The 17678-nt window shown below is 41.7% G+C and overlaps 1 pseudogene; it reads left to right on the top strand.

Moving 5' to 3' along the window:
* Positions 1–11140: 11140 nt before the first annotated feature.
* LOC133962251 (histone H4-like) lies at positions 11141–11453 on the top strand (annotated as a pseudogene).
* The last annotated feature ends 6225 nt before the right edge of the window (positions 11454–17678 follow it).

The following is a 17678-nucleotide window of genomic DNA, read 5'->3' as shown; positions in this document are numbered from 1 at the left end:
TCAACCGGACTCTGAGACCAGAGACAGGGGAGGGTCGATTGACAGCAAGGCAAACCAATCCGCTCACGCAGGTGACGCAGTTCCCGCCCTTCAAGACGAATCAGCCAATGACAATGTCGCCATTTGTTAGATTTTTCTTTTAAAAACATGACGTCACATTAATATTGACTCAAACAAGCCAAAGACTTGCAAGATAGTGAGCGTCCTTCCACACGCTTCCTAAACAAGTTGTTATCAGTTCGGTAATAAAGTGAGGTATATAAAAACGTTATAATAAATGTATTTACATATTGCTTTGAGCTTCTTATAGCATATTTAAGATAACCATGCCAAACCATGGTTGTACAATGAAAGTTATTACCATTATATTTCATTGGGCATTACATTAATACACTGAAAAGGCCATAGTAGCCATTTAAAAAGCTGATCCATCTCTTCTTAGTCTTATGTCCAGGTCAATTGAATAGATACGCCAGATATTTAATTTATTTTGTAAAGCAGTTTTAAATGTGTACACCAGTTACCGACTTAATGTTGTGGCTGATTGGCAGACAGTGGGATTGTTTTTTTAACTAGTCAGTATAAAGTTGTCAGATGTTTGGGGTAAAATGATCAGTGAGCTCACATAGGAAATAATGGGAAATTTAATAACCTTTTCTTTTATAACATTGAGAATTTGGAGTTATTTTTATGATGTTATAGACACCTAGGGGGTATGCACACACTATATCACCCAAATTAGATATACGTTTCACGTTAAATTATTTAATGCTCATCAACCATGGTAACTTATACTTCAGAGCTTGCCTGCTCCATACCAAGATAACTGTCTAGCTATGTTTAGCTGTTTCTCACTCTTTGTGAATGAGGCCCATGAGGCTACTTCTTTGCGGCAGGCTTAGCATTGCTCAGCAGCTCGATGCAGGCTATAGGATTGGCATATTGTGTATTAGTTTTGATGAGTCAGGCTTTGGTTTGTTTGAAAAAATTAAAATAAACTGCCAGTACGTTTTATCAACAGGTGCCACTGGTGGAAATCTATTAGAACTGTACTTACCAAAGGTCCTTTATAGGACAAGTGATACTTACAAGGTTAGTCTCTCTGTTACTTTGGCATCATGCAGTTTTTCTTTTCTTTCTTTTTTTCTTTGCTCAGCAGCTGGTACATGATGGAAGAGAGGGAGGGGGTTGTCGAGGACGTACACAAATGCTGCATGATTTTTTTTACTTATTGTATTTCTCTGTATTATGTTGATCACTTGAAAAACTTAGTTAAAGATTGGAGAAAGTTGAACACATGAAAGAGTAAAGTTCATGTCACAATCTGTTAGCATGTAAATGTTTTGTTGACCTGTTTATTAGTTATTATTTCAAAGCCATGAAAACGAAGTAGAGAAAATATTACCATGATTAAGAATGCCATCTGGATTTGTTTTAATCTATACTGACATCCCTCTCCAATATCTGTATCTCCAACTTAGATTTCATTTTTAGTTTTTAGGTTGTTGATACCGTAAAATGTAAAGTTAAACCTAACTCAAAGAGGCAGACACATGTAACACATTTGTAAATTTTCTCTTAACTCATTCTTCCTGTATATCTGTAAGGGCAGATTAAGTCATAGTTGAACCATCTTAATGCAAATAGAACACTGTAATACTCTGATTGTGTTAGTGGAATGGCTTAAGTCGCAACCGCAAGTGGAAGTTGAAGCTAATTCAAGCTGCACCTTTTCTCGTAAGCCAGGATTGGTTCAGCAACTTTGATAGAGTACCCCTCAGGAAAAGTGGCAATTGATAATTTAAACATCTGTATCACATCACAGTTAGAAACATGAGATAAACCTTGGGCAGTAAATTTGACCAGTGTATCTCATATCCAGAAAACATGAATGGAATGGAAAAATAAGAAGACCTTTTGTATATTTGAGCTCGATAAGTACTGGAATAATAGCCTGACGTTGTCAGACTCACAATTCTAGTCAGAATGTGAGTCTGAGGCCGCTCCATTGGGCTGTGATTATGGGGCTAGTTTCAACTGACCAGGAAATAAAATTCGTCTTCGCTCAATTGGATGGACCTACAACCAATCAGAGCAACGTAGTATGTGACGTATGTTAAGCAACGCATTGTGAGTTATTTACTAACGCCGGGTTCACACCAGACGCTAAAGCGATGCCGAAGAGACCCTCCAGCGCAGCGTCAAGCCTTAAATAACAGCTGGCTCCCATCCACTCCCATGTTAAAACTTTGTGCGGGTCACAGCGGAGGCTGAAACGCCGCCCTGCGCCAAGGCTGCCTCGCGCCGCGCAGCGATGGTTTCTGCGTTGAGTCTATTTTTTGCGCTTGACTCGAGTGTATCGCACCAGGAAACACACTGAAAAACGATCTTAAACTATATTGATGGCATGTTTTATATGATATAAATGATCAAATTCATCCCATACTTTGAAGTCGCCTTCTGTTGTCCTGGAGTTTTAATTTGACCAATGACATTATTAAATGTCCCCCTCTGCCCATCCACTACAGCCACACAAGCAGTGATACAGATAAAAAGAGAGAGAGGGGGGGACTATGTATTCTCCACATAGGCTTGAGTGGAGAATGCGCAATTTACCCTCGACACCCGACATTTAACGGAGCAAACAGTGGAGAAGTTCTTCAACATGGATGACATTAAATTAATAATTGAAGTGAAGAAGTGCCGTGAGTTGTATGATCCTCGAAACATGTTGTATAAAGACAACACCAAGAAAGACAAATGTTGGGATGCTGTTGCTTAATGTTGGAGCAACAAGTAAGTATATGCTTTTAATCTACTGGATCAACGGGTGATATTATTAGCGCTGCCCGGCGGTTTAGCGTCGCTTCAGTGTCCGGTGTGAACAGCCAAGCGCCGGCGCGATAGGGATTAGCGCGGTGCTTTGGCGTCGCCTCCACGTTCTGTGTTCCTCTTTCAAAATGAATGCGCTGTCGATGTCTTCTAAAACAGACTCAACGGCAGCATCTACACATCTCAGCTCTCCAGCAGCAGGCATGTTTGTTGAAAACGAATTCAACCCAAGGGCACTTTGATGACGTGGTTGATTACGTTACCGTTATCAATCATCTGTCCATCATCATATAAAGCCCGCCCTGACAATCTGATTGGTCCGGATGATTTCGAACCGGGCATAATTTCTCCCCAACGGAGCGACTCCAGACCGAACTTCCCGACCTCAAATGTTGTGGGCGGGGCTAAGTTTGTCTGGCATCCAGGCTACTGGAATAAGGCTACCCACCACACACTAGAGCAGTGGTTCTTAAAGTGGGGGGCACTCTCCAGGGGGGACGCAATGTCACAGATAAAAAAAAAAGGGAAAAAAAAGAATGACGACCTGTCACTGGTTAGTGAAAGCTCCCTCAGTGGTGAAATGCTAGGGGCTGGACCGACACAAACAAATCAAATACAGTTTTGTTCCTGATCCACCAATCAAAAGAGGAGTGTTATGATTTAAACGCGAGTTGCACGTACGCTTCCGAGTATAAAAGTAACTGCAGGCATGGTCAGCGCTCACCCTCACTGAGACGACACCCTGCAGAGTTTGTGCGATTGCTCTTGTTTCCTCTATAATTCAGATATTCATTGCTTTATAAACAGTCTTTTTAAAGACTCACTCCTTCCTTAGTAATACCTTCCTGCACTTGTAGCAGGCCTATTCGTAGCCTAATCTAAGGAGTAATTTGCTCCACAGTCTTTTTTAGAAAGCTCATAGCCCCAAGAGCTAGCCTTCTAGCTAGCTAACTGCTGCTAGCCCTTTCCTATACTATTCTGTGCTGTCCCTGTCTACATTGTGTACTGTTTGTTTTGTTAGGAACCATTGCGTCGCACAGCCCTTATTCATTATTCGTGTGCAAGTCGCTCACAGCCAAACACACAAACACACTCACAAGACCACGACGTTGCAATTAGAACTTTATTAATATCACACACACTATCAGCAAACAAACACAACTATTGACAAGTTTCTGATTCGTCAAAGTCAGATAACCGATGCGCCAGTTGCGAAGAAGCCAAAGCTTGGCAAATATGACGAGAGCTATTTGCACTTTGGTTTCACCGTCACTGGCACGACTGACCAACGTCCTCAGTGTGTTTTGTGTGCCGAGGGGCTGGCAAATGACAGCATGAAGCCATGCAAATTAAAAAGACACCTCGACACCAAACACCCCGACTTAAAAGAGAAGCCTGTTGACTTCTTTAAAAGGTAAACGTGATGGCCTCCAGCTACAACAATTCACCATCTCCAAACATAGCACTGTCTCCAAGCTATCTATCTATCTATATATTGTGGTGTAGTTGAGGGTTGTAGTTGGTGGCGGCCGGCGCGGGGGGGACAGGCGGTGGGCCCCCAACTACCCCTAACCAGCTTGCCAAAGTTTAGGAACCCCTCTACTAGAGGTATATCTGCTACCCAGAACATGGCACCTAAGAATCGTTTAAAGAAATGATTAATTCTTAGATCAGAATTAATCTATCATGCATAGTTTCAGGTTATAAAACAACAATGGAAACACAAAATATATACAGATGCAATCAGAAATATTCAACCCCCCCCAAAGATTTTAACGATTTATCAATTAAAGTTTTATCAAAGAGCATTTGTTTGCAACAGTATATTTTGTTAAGATAGCCATGTCACATTTATTCAACCCCTATATAATAGTGTTGTTTTTAAAGCTGTCTGACAGTTTTTATGGCCTAAAGTAGAGTTGAAACATAATTAAGCCTTTGGGAACTCTATAATGATCATTCATTTGCTTCAGCTGTGATGCATATAAACCCCACCCTTGAAGGTATTCAATGTGAGTTGCAATCATGTTATATTCAAAGAGACACCATTGGTGCATTATAAGGAAGTTTAAAATGTATGGAGCAGCTTCAAACCTGCCTGGCTGTTAAAGAAAGCCCAACATTTCATCAAGGGCCCTTAGCAACTTACTCAGAACAACTAAGAGAAACCTCTGTGTGACTGCAAGACAACTACAGGATGACCCGATGAAGGCTGTTACAAGTGCCTCAGTGGCAACTTTAAGACGTGCACTGAATTACCAAGGACTTCGTGGCCGGATTCCAAGTTGCACTAAGCTCTTAACCAAAAGTAACATCAAAAGTCGACTAGAATATGAGAGGAGGAATTTGGATAAGACGACTAAGTTTTGGTTGACAGTTCTATGGACTGATGAAACCAAACTTGAACTGTTTGGACATATGGACCAGCGGTATGTCTGGCATGCGAAAGGCCAGGCTTATGACCATAAGAATACCATCCCCATTGACAAGCCTGGAGGTTGGTCAATGATGATGTTGGACTGTTTTTCTGCGGCAGGAACTAGAAATCTTGATCGTGTACCTGGCATCATGGATTCCCAGAAATACCAGGCCATTTTAGAGAGGAATGTGATGCCTTCCGTTGACAAATTAAACCTTGGTGATCATTGGACTTTCCAGCCAGACAATGATCCAAACCCAGCTCCAAGTCAACCAAAGCTTGGTTGAGACAAAGGAACGTCCTGGAGTGGCCTTCTCAGTCACCAGATTTAAAACTGATTGAAAATCTTTGGTGGGATTTAAAGAAGGCAGGTGAAGCACGGAGGCATCAAACATCATTAAGGTAGAGGATTTTGCACATGAAAAATGGGCAAACATTCTGATCGAGCTGCTAGAAGGTTGTCCGCGTTTACCGAAAATGTTTGTTAGAAGTTATAAAAGCCAAAGGATGCGCCACAAAGTACGGAATAATACTGCACATGCACTTGTGTTAAAAGAGTTACATTTTTCATTTGAACTTCAAAGTTAAGTCAACTTCTGTTGTCAAGATAAGTCAAATATGTATCAATAAATATCTTTGTTGTTTAATGAGTTTTTTGTCATTTATTGTCATTATCCTATATCCACATCACTACAATGTCTTTTGAGGTGAGGGGGTTAAGTTATTGTGATTGCAACTGTATATATACATATAATTTTATTAATACATTGCATGTGCATCTACTGTACTAATGTCCCTACTTGTGACTTTGACACTTGACACATTACAAATGAAGCTTAGTGTAAGTTCATTGAGGATCAGCTGATCATAACCGAGCACTTAAGCTGTAATCAGCTGATTGTGGGTGTTCCTAAAGGTCCAATCAGGTCTGGCGCAGTCATTTCAGCCAATCATTCAGCACCTGTCAAACTTTAACAATCCCTTCTCTTCTCTTCCGCAGTCAGGCGTCCTTCAGTAACGAGCATAACCCCTCCTCCACCCCAATCTCCTCCAGTCTCCAGTAGAATATTCATCGACCTCAACTGATTATATGCCTAATATCAGATCATGTTGGCAGCAATCAACTTGATGACGGACCCCAATAGTGTCAGTGGATCGTGATTACGGCGGCACCCGATCACAGTGGGAGCTGATAGCGGACTGAAAAAGCAACAAACTGCCTGACAATATACCTGTTAATCGTGGCATCCATTGCACTTCTGTCCGTCCTGGAAGAGGGATCCCTCGCATGTGGCTCTTCCTGAGGTTTCTACGTTTTTCCTTTTGGTGAGGGTTAAGTTCAGAGGATGTCACAATTGGCGAAGTCCAATAAGACAATTCACACGAATATGGGCCATCCGAAACTCTTGTTTGACTGATGAACCAACACCAGTGTCTAAACCCCGGGGGGGGGGGGGGGGGGGGGGTATTCCTGTTCGATGCTCTGCTCCACCCCCTTCTAATCCTGATGACATCTCACAGGGGTCTAAAATGCCATAGACTGTAAAACATTCATATCTTCTGTGTGTATGCAAAATAATTATTGTAAATTGGGTATCAAGTCTCTCCTGATTGAAATTACATAACTGTACATTTTGCATAACCCATTCCGCTTAGAGTATATTTTATATTTGCCTATAGTTTTATATTTTAGTAATATCGTAATTTTTGTTTCCTATTTTTCTATTTAAAATTGCACAAACTCACCAAAGCAAATTCCATGTATGCGTTAACCTACTTGGCAATAAACCAGATTCTAATGTGCAACAGACTCACTCTTCCCGGAGCCTAATGTTACTAAGTGGTGCAGTATGACCACTTGCTTTTCATTAGCAAGACACTGTGATTAGAACATTTACTGCGATTAAAGTATGAATCATTTCTGCTCACCCGATAAGCAAGAGAGAAAATATTTGTATTGAAGAGGCAGGTTTATTACAACTACCTGCACTGTTTTCCTTAGGTGAATTTATGCTCAAGCTACTAACTGAACATCAAATTGTAGGTACATTTGGTTCATTGAAACTACCATTGTTTTGTTGAAGGAAACATCTGGCAATATTATCAAGTTGCCATCAAGGATACATGTGTAGTTTTGCCTTTATATAAATCCGGCAACCTATTAAAGCTTTATTTAAAAGAGGGATGAACTTTGTCACCTATCATCAGTGACAACATCTGTTACTATTTCTCCTCAAATCAATCCACATTATTGCACCACAATAGCAGAATATTCCAAATGTGTCCAAACAAGACAACGCACCAAAATGTAAACAATGCACAAGAAAGTGACTAATGAATGATCAATCAAATATTATTTGCACAGCCCATATTCACAATTTGTTTCATAAGGCTTAACAAGTTGTGACAAATCTTTTGTCCTCAACCCTCTAAATAAACAGGTGAAAATTGCGTATATACCTCAGAGAGAGCCACATGTGAGGGATCCCTCTCCCAGGACACACAGGAGTGCAATAAATGCAACGTTTAGCTGAGAACATCAGCAAAATAATATTTTTTATGATTAGAAGAAACAGTTTGTTACATAATGGAACAGTGCATCAAGTATTTATGCACTGTGATGCTCAATCAATCAAGCCTGTAAGAGAAACAGTGAGGAACAGGCCTGTAGAACCAATCACTTCGTGTAACAGAATGTAGCATTCAATATGAAGGATGCACAAAAAAATACTTCATAGAAATGTCCGTCTTCTAATGTTTGTTTATGTCACTTAAACATGGTTATGAAATATATTCAAATACAGATATGAATAAAAGGTTTTGACCGAATTGGTTGCAGTTAAAAAACTGCACTTTAATCAGGATGGCTTTGCAGCTGTTGAGGAAGAGACCATTAGAAAGTCTTCACTGCCCTCTTGTGTTAAAACCATATTATATTCATCGAGCTCTGTCAGTCTACCTGAGACCAAACAATTAATGGATGTATTTTTACTGCTGTCAAATGTCAAAAGGAGTTAGGAGACATGGGCCTCATTCACAAACAGTGCGTACATGCAAATCTATGCTTAAGCTGTGCATATGAGCGCTTGATGCACAAATCTGGGATTCATCAATATCTTCTTCCCTTAATTTTTACTCCGACCATGCGTACGCACAAATGATGATGGCCCAGCTCTCCTTTTGACTTAATGCATAATATATTAAAAATACTTTAATGGACAACATGATTAGTTTACTAATGCATTGACCAAATATAATAAATAACCATGACGTTGACACCCTTTCATCCTCATCATCTATAGTCATAAATCATAAATCATGCCATGATATTGTGCATCTGTAGTTGATTTTAACTGATTAATTTGTAGCAAAGGGATCAGATCTTTGAGCTTGTACAATTATAGTGTGGTACTGTAGTGGCCGCTCCACTAAGTTCCAAATACGATGGCCACTTGCTTGTGTCTGAGGAGTAATTTCTCACAGCTGACTCGTGTCCAAACATTAGACCCCGTCCCGTTGTAACCGAATGTTAAACGAATCCAGGAGGCTGGATTACACTTGAAGTGATGGATTTTATTTTCCTTTCCAGCACAGTTCAGAAACACCGTTCAAATGATCCATTCTCGAAGATTGGGATGCCTTATATCCAAACTGGTCACAATGTCACTTTATCTCTTATCACTGACGTCAACATTCACTTTCTCATCGTCTTCACGTAAATGTCATTCAGATTTTACCCACAGTCCATATAAATGTCACGTATATTTCACGATCAAACTTTGTGGCACCTATTGCACTTCTGTCCGTCCTTGGAAAGGGATCCCTCACATGTGGCTCTCTCTGAGGTTTCTATGTATTTTTACCCTGTTAAAGGGTTTTTTCGTAGTTTTTCCTTACTCTTGTTGAGGGTTAAGGACAGAGAGCGTCACGCCCTGTTAAAGCCCATGAGAAGAATTGTAACTTTTGAATATGGGCTATACAAGTAAAATTTGATTGATTGATTGATTGATTGATTGATATTCCTATATATTTATATATATATATATATATATTTCTGCTGTTTTTATAATATATATACAGTTTATATTTTGTTGTACTATCCACTCCAGCAGCACAAGATCACTTTAATAATGGACACTGACACAATCACATCATTGCATTCCACCTGTATCTGTATATATGCCCTCCGTATGTGATGTATGTGATTTATGTGATTTATTTATATATGTCAGTGATGTGTTAAGTGTACATGCTACTGGATGATCTGAATTTCCCTCGGGATTAATAAAGTATCCATCTATCTATCTATCTATCTATATACCTTGAAGGTGAGGAATTATCTTGGCATCTGTGTCCTGCACAACCTATGGCTCATGGCATTACCTTGTCACCTGCAGTAGAACCAAAACAAGACAGTCACGAAGGCGCACAGCCAAATGTGGGGCTTCCTGGCAGGGCTGTAGGGCTAGCTCACTACACCTTAAAACTTTTGAGTCCATGCCCATCCGCTGTGGGCCACAGCCAGGACTCACCTTGAGTATAAATTGGACTGAGACCAGAGAATCGGCTCACATTGTTTGGCAGCACATGATTGAGCAAGCATTGAGTAACACTTTCCAACAATGGCAACCCTAACAAGTCATCAGGAGCGCCCCTGCACTCCAAAAGACCTCAGTCTCCTGAGCAGATACAGTCTGCTCTGGCCCTTCTTAAAGAGTTCAGTGGCATGATCGGTGCAGTCCAGTTTATTGTTCAGGTGAGAAGTGGTCGATAGCTCAGAAAATAATAATGACGGCTGAGTTCCATTTAGCTGCTACAGTTTTATGTTGTGCATGCTGGATCACTGTCATGTTAACTGGGGCACTTGAATACAACAGAGGACTTGGTCAATGTTTTTGATGAAACACGTCTATAATCACACATGTGACATGAAGCAGAGCACCTAACTTTTAAAACCTGATATTACAGCTTAAGCAAAAGCATCACCAGAGTTATTGTTCATGGATATATTACTTTGTAAATAATAGAGGTAGTAATAAATAAATATTATTACCTCTTCCACTAGATTTGCATCATGACGAGTGTAAAGAGGTTGAAAACTGCATTTGATATGCTGTGCCTGCACAAGCTTCTTTCAATATATAAATATTCATACTGTACATCTTGGCAGATGTTTGGAGGTCCCTTTAATGCTGTGGATCCATGTAAATGATATGTATGGAAATTGGAAGTAAATGATATTTATATTAACACTTCCAGATGTGTGCTGGTTTCCTCACTACCTGAGAATAACGCGTGACACAGTAAAACTACGCCAACGAATAAGAATTAAATGCTAATGCCTAAAATGATATGTGTGTGTGTGTGTGTGTGCGTACTTCAAGATGGTGGGTGAAATGAGGAGATTTGCTTGAAATATCCACTCAGGTTGCAATATTATATTATAATTTATTCATAATTATAATTATTACAATTTGAGGATAACAGGAGAGCTAAGGGAGAAACTGTGAGCTTAGTATTTGTGTGACCACTGGTTTTCACTAAAGGTTGCTCAATATTAATACATTGTCTAAGTTCTTCCCTAATCAGTCCTAATATACTCTTATTTTTAACCAAGCATTTTAAACAGGCACTATTCCTACTTGATGGAAACGTGCTACAGTCCTACTGCTACACAAAACTGATAGTGTCAAACCTTAATATCTACCGACCTACATCCAAACCTCTGGAGGCGCTAGCGCACCACGTAGTTATTTATCTTCGGCCATGAGGATCCACAGAGGAAGAAGACGCCTGCCTCTGTCTTCTACCAGGTCCTCAGTCAGGCGATGTATGGCTGTGGTTCCTTTTGAGCAGTGTATTTACTAAATCTCATTTTACTGAAGAAAGATGTCTGGACGAGGAAAGGGAGGAAAAGGGCTCGGTAAAGGAGGCACAAAGCGTCACCGCAAAGTTCTCCGTGATAACATCCAGGGAATTACCAAGCCTCGCCATCCGCCGCCTGGCTCGCCGTGGCGGAGTGAAGCGTATCTCCGGTCTGATCTACGAGGAGACCCGCGGCGTGTTGAAGGTTTTCCTGGAGAACGTGATCCGCGATGCTGTCACCTACACCGAGCACGCCAAGAGGAAGACCGTCACCGCCATGGACGTGGTGTATGCTCTGAAGAGACAGGGCCGCACACTGTACGGCTTCGGCGGATAAACTTACTTTCCAACAACTCAACGGCTCTTTTAAGAGCCACACACCGAGTCAATGAGCTCACATCCTCTGCTCTCAAGTCATTCTTCCAGATTACAACAATTAAACCACCCACTAATCAATTTGAATACATTACTTTATTAATATTGTATATATAACCCATGTTAACCTGTTGATATAACGACGGCTGCCATTTATGACCTTTATTTATTGTTACGCAAGAGCTAATGTGTAACAGACTGCAGTGAGTTTTCCTTCCAATATTTACATAAATACAAATGATTATTGTTGCCTACAACAGCCATGTCAACATTTTCACTCACCTTAATCATGTTATGGATATAGAACCTTTGCTATCACAGATCGAAGTATTATGTACTATGTGATTGTCCGGAAAAGGGTTTATTCGTTCATCCGTTTCAACTACAATCTAAAACTAACATTTATATCTAATCTAGACTCTCAAATAACCTTACTGAAGAAATTGATATCTTTCTAATAATAAAACAATTAGAGTAGGGCGGGCATAAAAACAAGATTTTAGGCTTGGTTTTCGCGTCCATTGTAAATGACCTATTAATGCCCTATTGCTTTTTTTTGGATACTTTATTTTGAAACGGTTTCTTTTATTTTGAAAAGGCACTTCCTGGAAATACGGAAAAGATCGCTGCTTTGTGGTTGAATGAAAAGTATTCTTTTGTTGTTTTTAAGCACCTGGCTGAGAAAGGCACAAGTTCTTACGGTGTGTTCATATGTCACGGATGTGTGAAGAGAAAATAAAGGATAATGAACCATCAGTAAAAAAAAAAGAATCCGACCATCATTCAGCTGGGGACGCTACAGTAAGAACTTCACCTCATCGGTCACCGCCGCTCTGATCGACACCGGGATTACGGCGGAGGGACTTGATGTGATGGTCTAAGTTTGTGGCACCTTTTTTACAAAATGGAAGCATCTGAGGAATCACCTTTGGACAACACGGACTCAGACCAGCTGAGGGAGGTTTGTCAGCTTAGTGAAGAGGAGAATCCCCGCCGCTGTGGTCGACAACGGAACCCCACGGAAAAGATGCTTGCATTTCAGAGAGAGGAGGCTCAAAGAAAGGAGAAATGGCTCGTCCACTTTTACGAACTATGGAAAATCAAGGCACGCAAAGTAAGAGAACAGCTCAAATCTGACATTTCTGAAAGCCAAATGGTAACTCTTATAGAAACCCTTGAGAAAGGTAGGGATGATGTTACCAGTATATATGTGGAAATTAGAGATCACATTACTCCATCTAGAGAGATAAGACGTCGTGTTGATGCCTGCGATGCAGTCACAAAGGACATTGTAAAAATTGCATATGAACAGATATCAGGTATAGATGGAGAATTTAACAGTGATGTAGTAAAACAGCGTCTCCGTGAGCTGCTTAACAGAGACTATGCTCGCTCCATCTATGGATCCACAGCCTCACCTTCAAGTCACAACTTTAGTAGCAAATCCAGCATCCACTCTGTGAGCTCCATCGTAGCAGCTAAAAGAGCCGATGCTGCAGCAGAGTTAGCAGCTAAGGAAGCAGAGTATGAGGTGTTATTGGAAGAGGAAAGACAAAAGGAAAGGATCCAGCTCCTAGAAGAACAGCAGAGGAAAGATCTGGAAGTTCAGAAGCGTGAGCTGGAAAGACTGAAGGCAGAGAAGGATGTTAGAGCTGCACGAGCAAGATTAGTGATTTACAATCAGGAAGTGATGCAAGAGGCCAGTGTGTATTCTGATCACAACACTAAGAGACAGCAGCATGTGTCTCAACAGCAAACTGTGTCTTCAACTCCCATCCAGCAGTCTGCTCATGTCCCACAAACTGCTTCACCTTCACAAACAGATGTGTCATGTCTTGCTCAAGCAGTCCAGGATTCTATATCCTTGAACAGACTCCCAATGCCAGAGCCGTCTGTATTCACTGGTGACCCCATTCAGTTCATTGAGTGGAAAGCTTCATTCATTTCATTGATAGATAGAAGGAACATTTCTTCAGCAGACAAGCTGCATTATCTGAGAAAGTACATTGGAGGTCCAGCTCGGAAAATACTTGATGGCATATTTTATAGAAGTGATGATGAAGCCTATATGGATGCATGGAACCGTCTCAACCACAGATACGGTCAGCCCTTTGTTATACAGAGAGCCTTCAGAGAAAAGCTGACTAACTGGCCAAGGATCCAACCAAAAGATGCTGAGGGATGCGGGCATTTTCTGATTTCTTGCATGCATGTCAAGAAGCCATGCCTCACGTTAAAGGCCTTGATATTTTGAATGACTGTGAGGAAAATCATAAATTGGTTCAAAAGCTGCCAGACTGGGCAGCATCACGGTGGAACCGCCAAGTCACCCAAGTTATGAGAGACAGGCAGGAATTCCCAAACTTCAAAGAATTTGTTTACTTTATGGTGATGGAAGCAGAGGTCGCCTGTAATCCTATAACGTCAATCTATGCTCTTCATTCTACAGAATGACCTAGAGAGAAGCGTTATATCTACGAAAGGCTGAACAATAAATCTAGTGTTCTACATACCCAAACAGTTACAGAGACAGAAAACCAAGTGAAATCAAGGCCAAGTGTAAAACCACCATGTATGCTCTGTAAAGACATTAACCACCGTCTGCACAGCTGTCCTCAGTACATAGGGAGATCACTGGAGGATAAACAGAGATTTGTGAAGGAAAAGAGACTCTGCTACGGCTGCTTAAAGCCAGGCCATAGTGCCAAAGATTGCCGTTACAGACACACATGTGACACATGTAAGGGAAGACATCCAACTTGTCTCCATGATGACAACCACACTAAAGCCAAACAAGTGCCGGTCTCAAATCACGGCATCATAGACGAGTCAGCAACCACATTGTCTCTGAGTGTGGACACCAAGGACCAATCTGTAAACACTTCCATGATTGTGCCAGTCTGGGTCTCCTCCATCAGCAATCCAGGTTTGGAAAAGCTTGTTTATGCCTTGCTGGATACACAAAGTGACACAGTCTTCGTTGACCAGGATGTTAGCCAAGGTTTACAAACCAAAGCACAACCTGTGAGGCTCAAGCTAACTACCATGATTGGAAAGGATGCCTTAATGCACAGTGAAAGAGTTTCAGGCCTCAGAGTTCGTGGATACGACTCAACAATCCTCATTGATCTTCCTCCGGCTTACACCAAGGACTGCATACCAGTGAATCGAAAACACATTCCTACCTGTGAAACGGCAAGGCACTGGAATCATCTCAGCATTATAGCAGATGAAATTCCACCACAACTGGAGTGTGAAGTTGGTCTCTTAATAGGCTACAACTGCTCAAGGGCACTGGCACCTAAGCAAGTAATCATGGGAGGTGATAATGAACCTTATGCAGTGCGCACAGATCTAGGTTGGAGTATCGTGGGATGTTCATCACCTCATCTCGAATTACCATCTATCGCTAACATGTGTCACAGAGTTATCGTCAGAGAACTTCCACCAATTACCCCATCAGATGCTATCCGGGTCTTAGAGTCTGACTTCAAGGACAATAAGGAGGGCAAGGCTGTTTCTCAAGATGACATTCTCTTCCTAAATATGTTAAAAAATGGAATTCAAAGAAATGCTCATGACCATTGTGAGATGCCACTCCCCTTTAAGGAGAGACCACACCTTCCTAACAACAAGCAACTAGCCATTGTCCGGCTCGGTCATCTGAAGAAAAAGCTTTTGAAGGATGAAAAATATAAGGAGCATTACACGAAGTTCATGAATGAGGTTATTGAGAAGGGTGATGCAGAGGCTGTTCATCATGAAGGGAAGGAAGGAGAAAAATGGTACATCCCTCACCACGGGGTTTATCACTCCAAAAAGCCAGAAAAGCTCCGTGTCGTTTTTGACTGTTCAGCAAGGTTCAGGGGGAGCAGGCTTAATGACCACCTGCTATCAGGCCCAGATCTGACAAATAATCTAACTGGTGTCCTCATGAGATTTAGGCTGAATCACATTGCACTGATGTGTGATGTAGAAAAAATGTTCCACCAGTTCCACGTGTCTGAAGTTGACAGAGATTATCTACGTTTCCTCTGGTGGAAAGGCGGAGACCTGAGTGCAGAGCCACAGGAATTCCGTATGAAGGTTCATCTATTTGGTGCGACATCATTGCCAGGATGTGCCAACTATGGACTAAAATATCTTGCCAAGGAAAACGAGAGCCCGTTTCCTCTCGCCTCACAGTTCATTATGAGACACTTCTACGTTGATGACGGCGTCACAAGCATAGCAAGTGTAGATGAAGCTATTCAGCTTGCAAGGGAAGCTCAAGACCTCTGTGCTACTGGTGGTCTGCGACTTCACAAATTTGTGACCAATAACAAGTCAGTGCTAGAGAGCATTCCCCCCTCTGAGCGTGCCATTGAAGTCAAAGCACTTGATATCGCCTTCAATGATTCAACGTTGGAGAGAGCCTTAGGGATTCTTTGGCACATTGAATCTGATACTTTCAGATTTCTCATCTGCATTAAGGATCAGCAAGCAACTCGTCGTGGCATTCTTTCCACAGTTGCCTCCATCTATGACCCGCTGGGGTTTATTGCTCCCTTCATGCTCATTGGGAAAAGAGTGCTTCAGGAAATGTGTAGGCAAGGTACAAGTTGGGACGAACCTCTCCTCAGTAAATTAAAACCAGTGTGGGAACGGTGGCTGAGTGACCTTGCAAATCTGGAGAAAATCAACATACCTCGATGCTACGTGCCAGTTGATTTTGGATGCGTCTTCAGAAAAGAGCTACACCACTTCTCTGATGCGAGTACATGTGGTTATGGTCAATGTTCTTATTTGAGACAGGTGAATGAAGATGGAAGTGTTCATTGTGCTCTCATTACAGCAAAGTCTAGAGTAGCTCCTATCAAGGTTACAACTATCCCCAGGTTAGAGTTGGCAGCTGCAGTTGTCTCAGTTACAGCAAGTGACACCCTAAGGGAGGAGCTAGGTCTCATAGACATTGATGAGTACTTCTGGACTGACTCCAAAGTAGTTTTGGGGTACATTAACAACGAGGCACGACGCTTCCACACGTTTGTATCAAACCGGATACAAAGGATACGTCTGAGCACAGCTCCAGAGCAGTGGAGATATGTCCCCACAGACAAAAACCCTGCAGACCTGGCTTTGAGGGGTTCAAGTGCAGGTGAGCTTCTCACATCAAACTGGTTCACAGGACCTCAGTTCCTATGGGAGAAGGATTTACCTCCAGCTGCTGATGTCATTACAGAAATACCGATTGGAGACCCTGAAATCAAAAGAGTTCAGATACTGAACACACAGACCACGGAACAAGCAAGTCTCTTAGACCGTTTGTCTAAGTTTTCATCATGGTATAAGGCCACTCAAGCTGTAGCACGTCTCATCCGCCGTGTCAAAGGAAACAAATCTACAGACCACAGTACTGTCCAAGAGCGAGAAGATGCACAGTGCATTGTCATAAAGGACTTACAGAGACAAGTGTACAGAGAAGAGATTAAGTTGCTCAGCAAAGGGAATCGTCTTCCATCTCAGAGTAAACTATATCAGATGGATGCTCTCCCTTCCTCACAGAAACATCCAGTGATAATCCCAAAGGATCATCCCATTACCAAGATGATAATTGCACACTCCCATGAGCAAGTCAGACATCAAGGAAAGTGTTTTACGATCAATGAGATCAGATCTAATGGGTTCTGGGTTCCTGGAATAAACAGAACTGTTGCTGCATATATACGTCAGTGTGTTAAGTGTAGGAAACACAGGAGAGCTGCAGAAGAGCAGCGTATGGCAGATCTGCCGCCAGACCGTGTAGATCCATCACCACCATTCACCTATTGTGGAATGGACTGTTTCGGCCCATTTTACACCAAACAGGGACGTAAGGTGCACAAGCGATATGGACTTCTTTTCACGTGCCTTTGCTGCCGGGCTATCCACATTGAAATGTTGGACGACATGTCAACAGATGCTTTCATTAATGGCCTTCGTTGTTTTGTTGCCTTAAGAGGAGCGGTACGTCACATACGGTGTGATCAAGGAAGTAATTTTGTTGGAGCTAAAAACGAACTGAGTGAGGCTCTTAAGCAGGTGGACTGCAATCGTCTGACAACATTTTTGGCTGAGAAGCAGTGTGACTTCATCATGAACGCTCCACACTCAAGCCATGCAGGTGGTGTATGGGAGAGACAAATCAGAACGGTGAGGAATGTTCTTC

Source organism: Platichthys flesus, chromosome 10 (assembly GCF_949316205.1).
Source record: "Platichthys flesus chromosome 10, fPlaFle2.1, whole genome shotgun sequence".
NCBI lineage: Eukaryota > Metazoa > Chordata > Actinopteri > Pleuronectiformes > Pleuronectidae > Platichthys > Platichthys flesus.
Note: the sequence above shows the minus strand (reverse complement) of the source record. Positions and strands in the feature narration are given on the sequence as shown.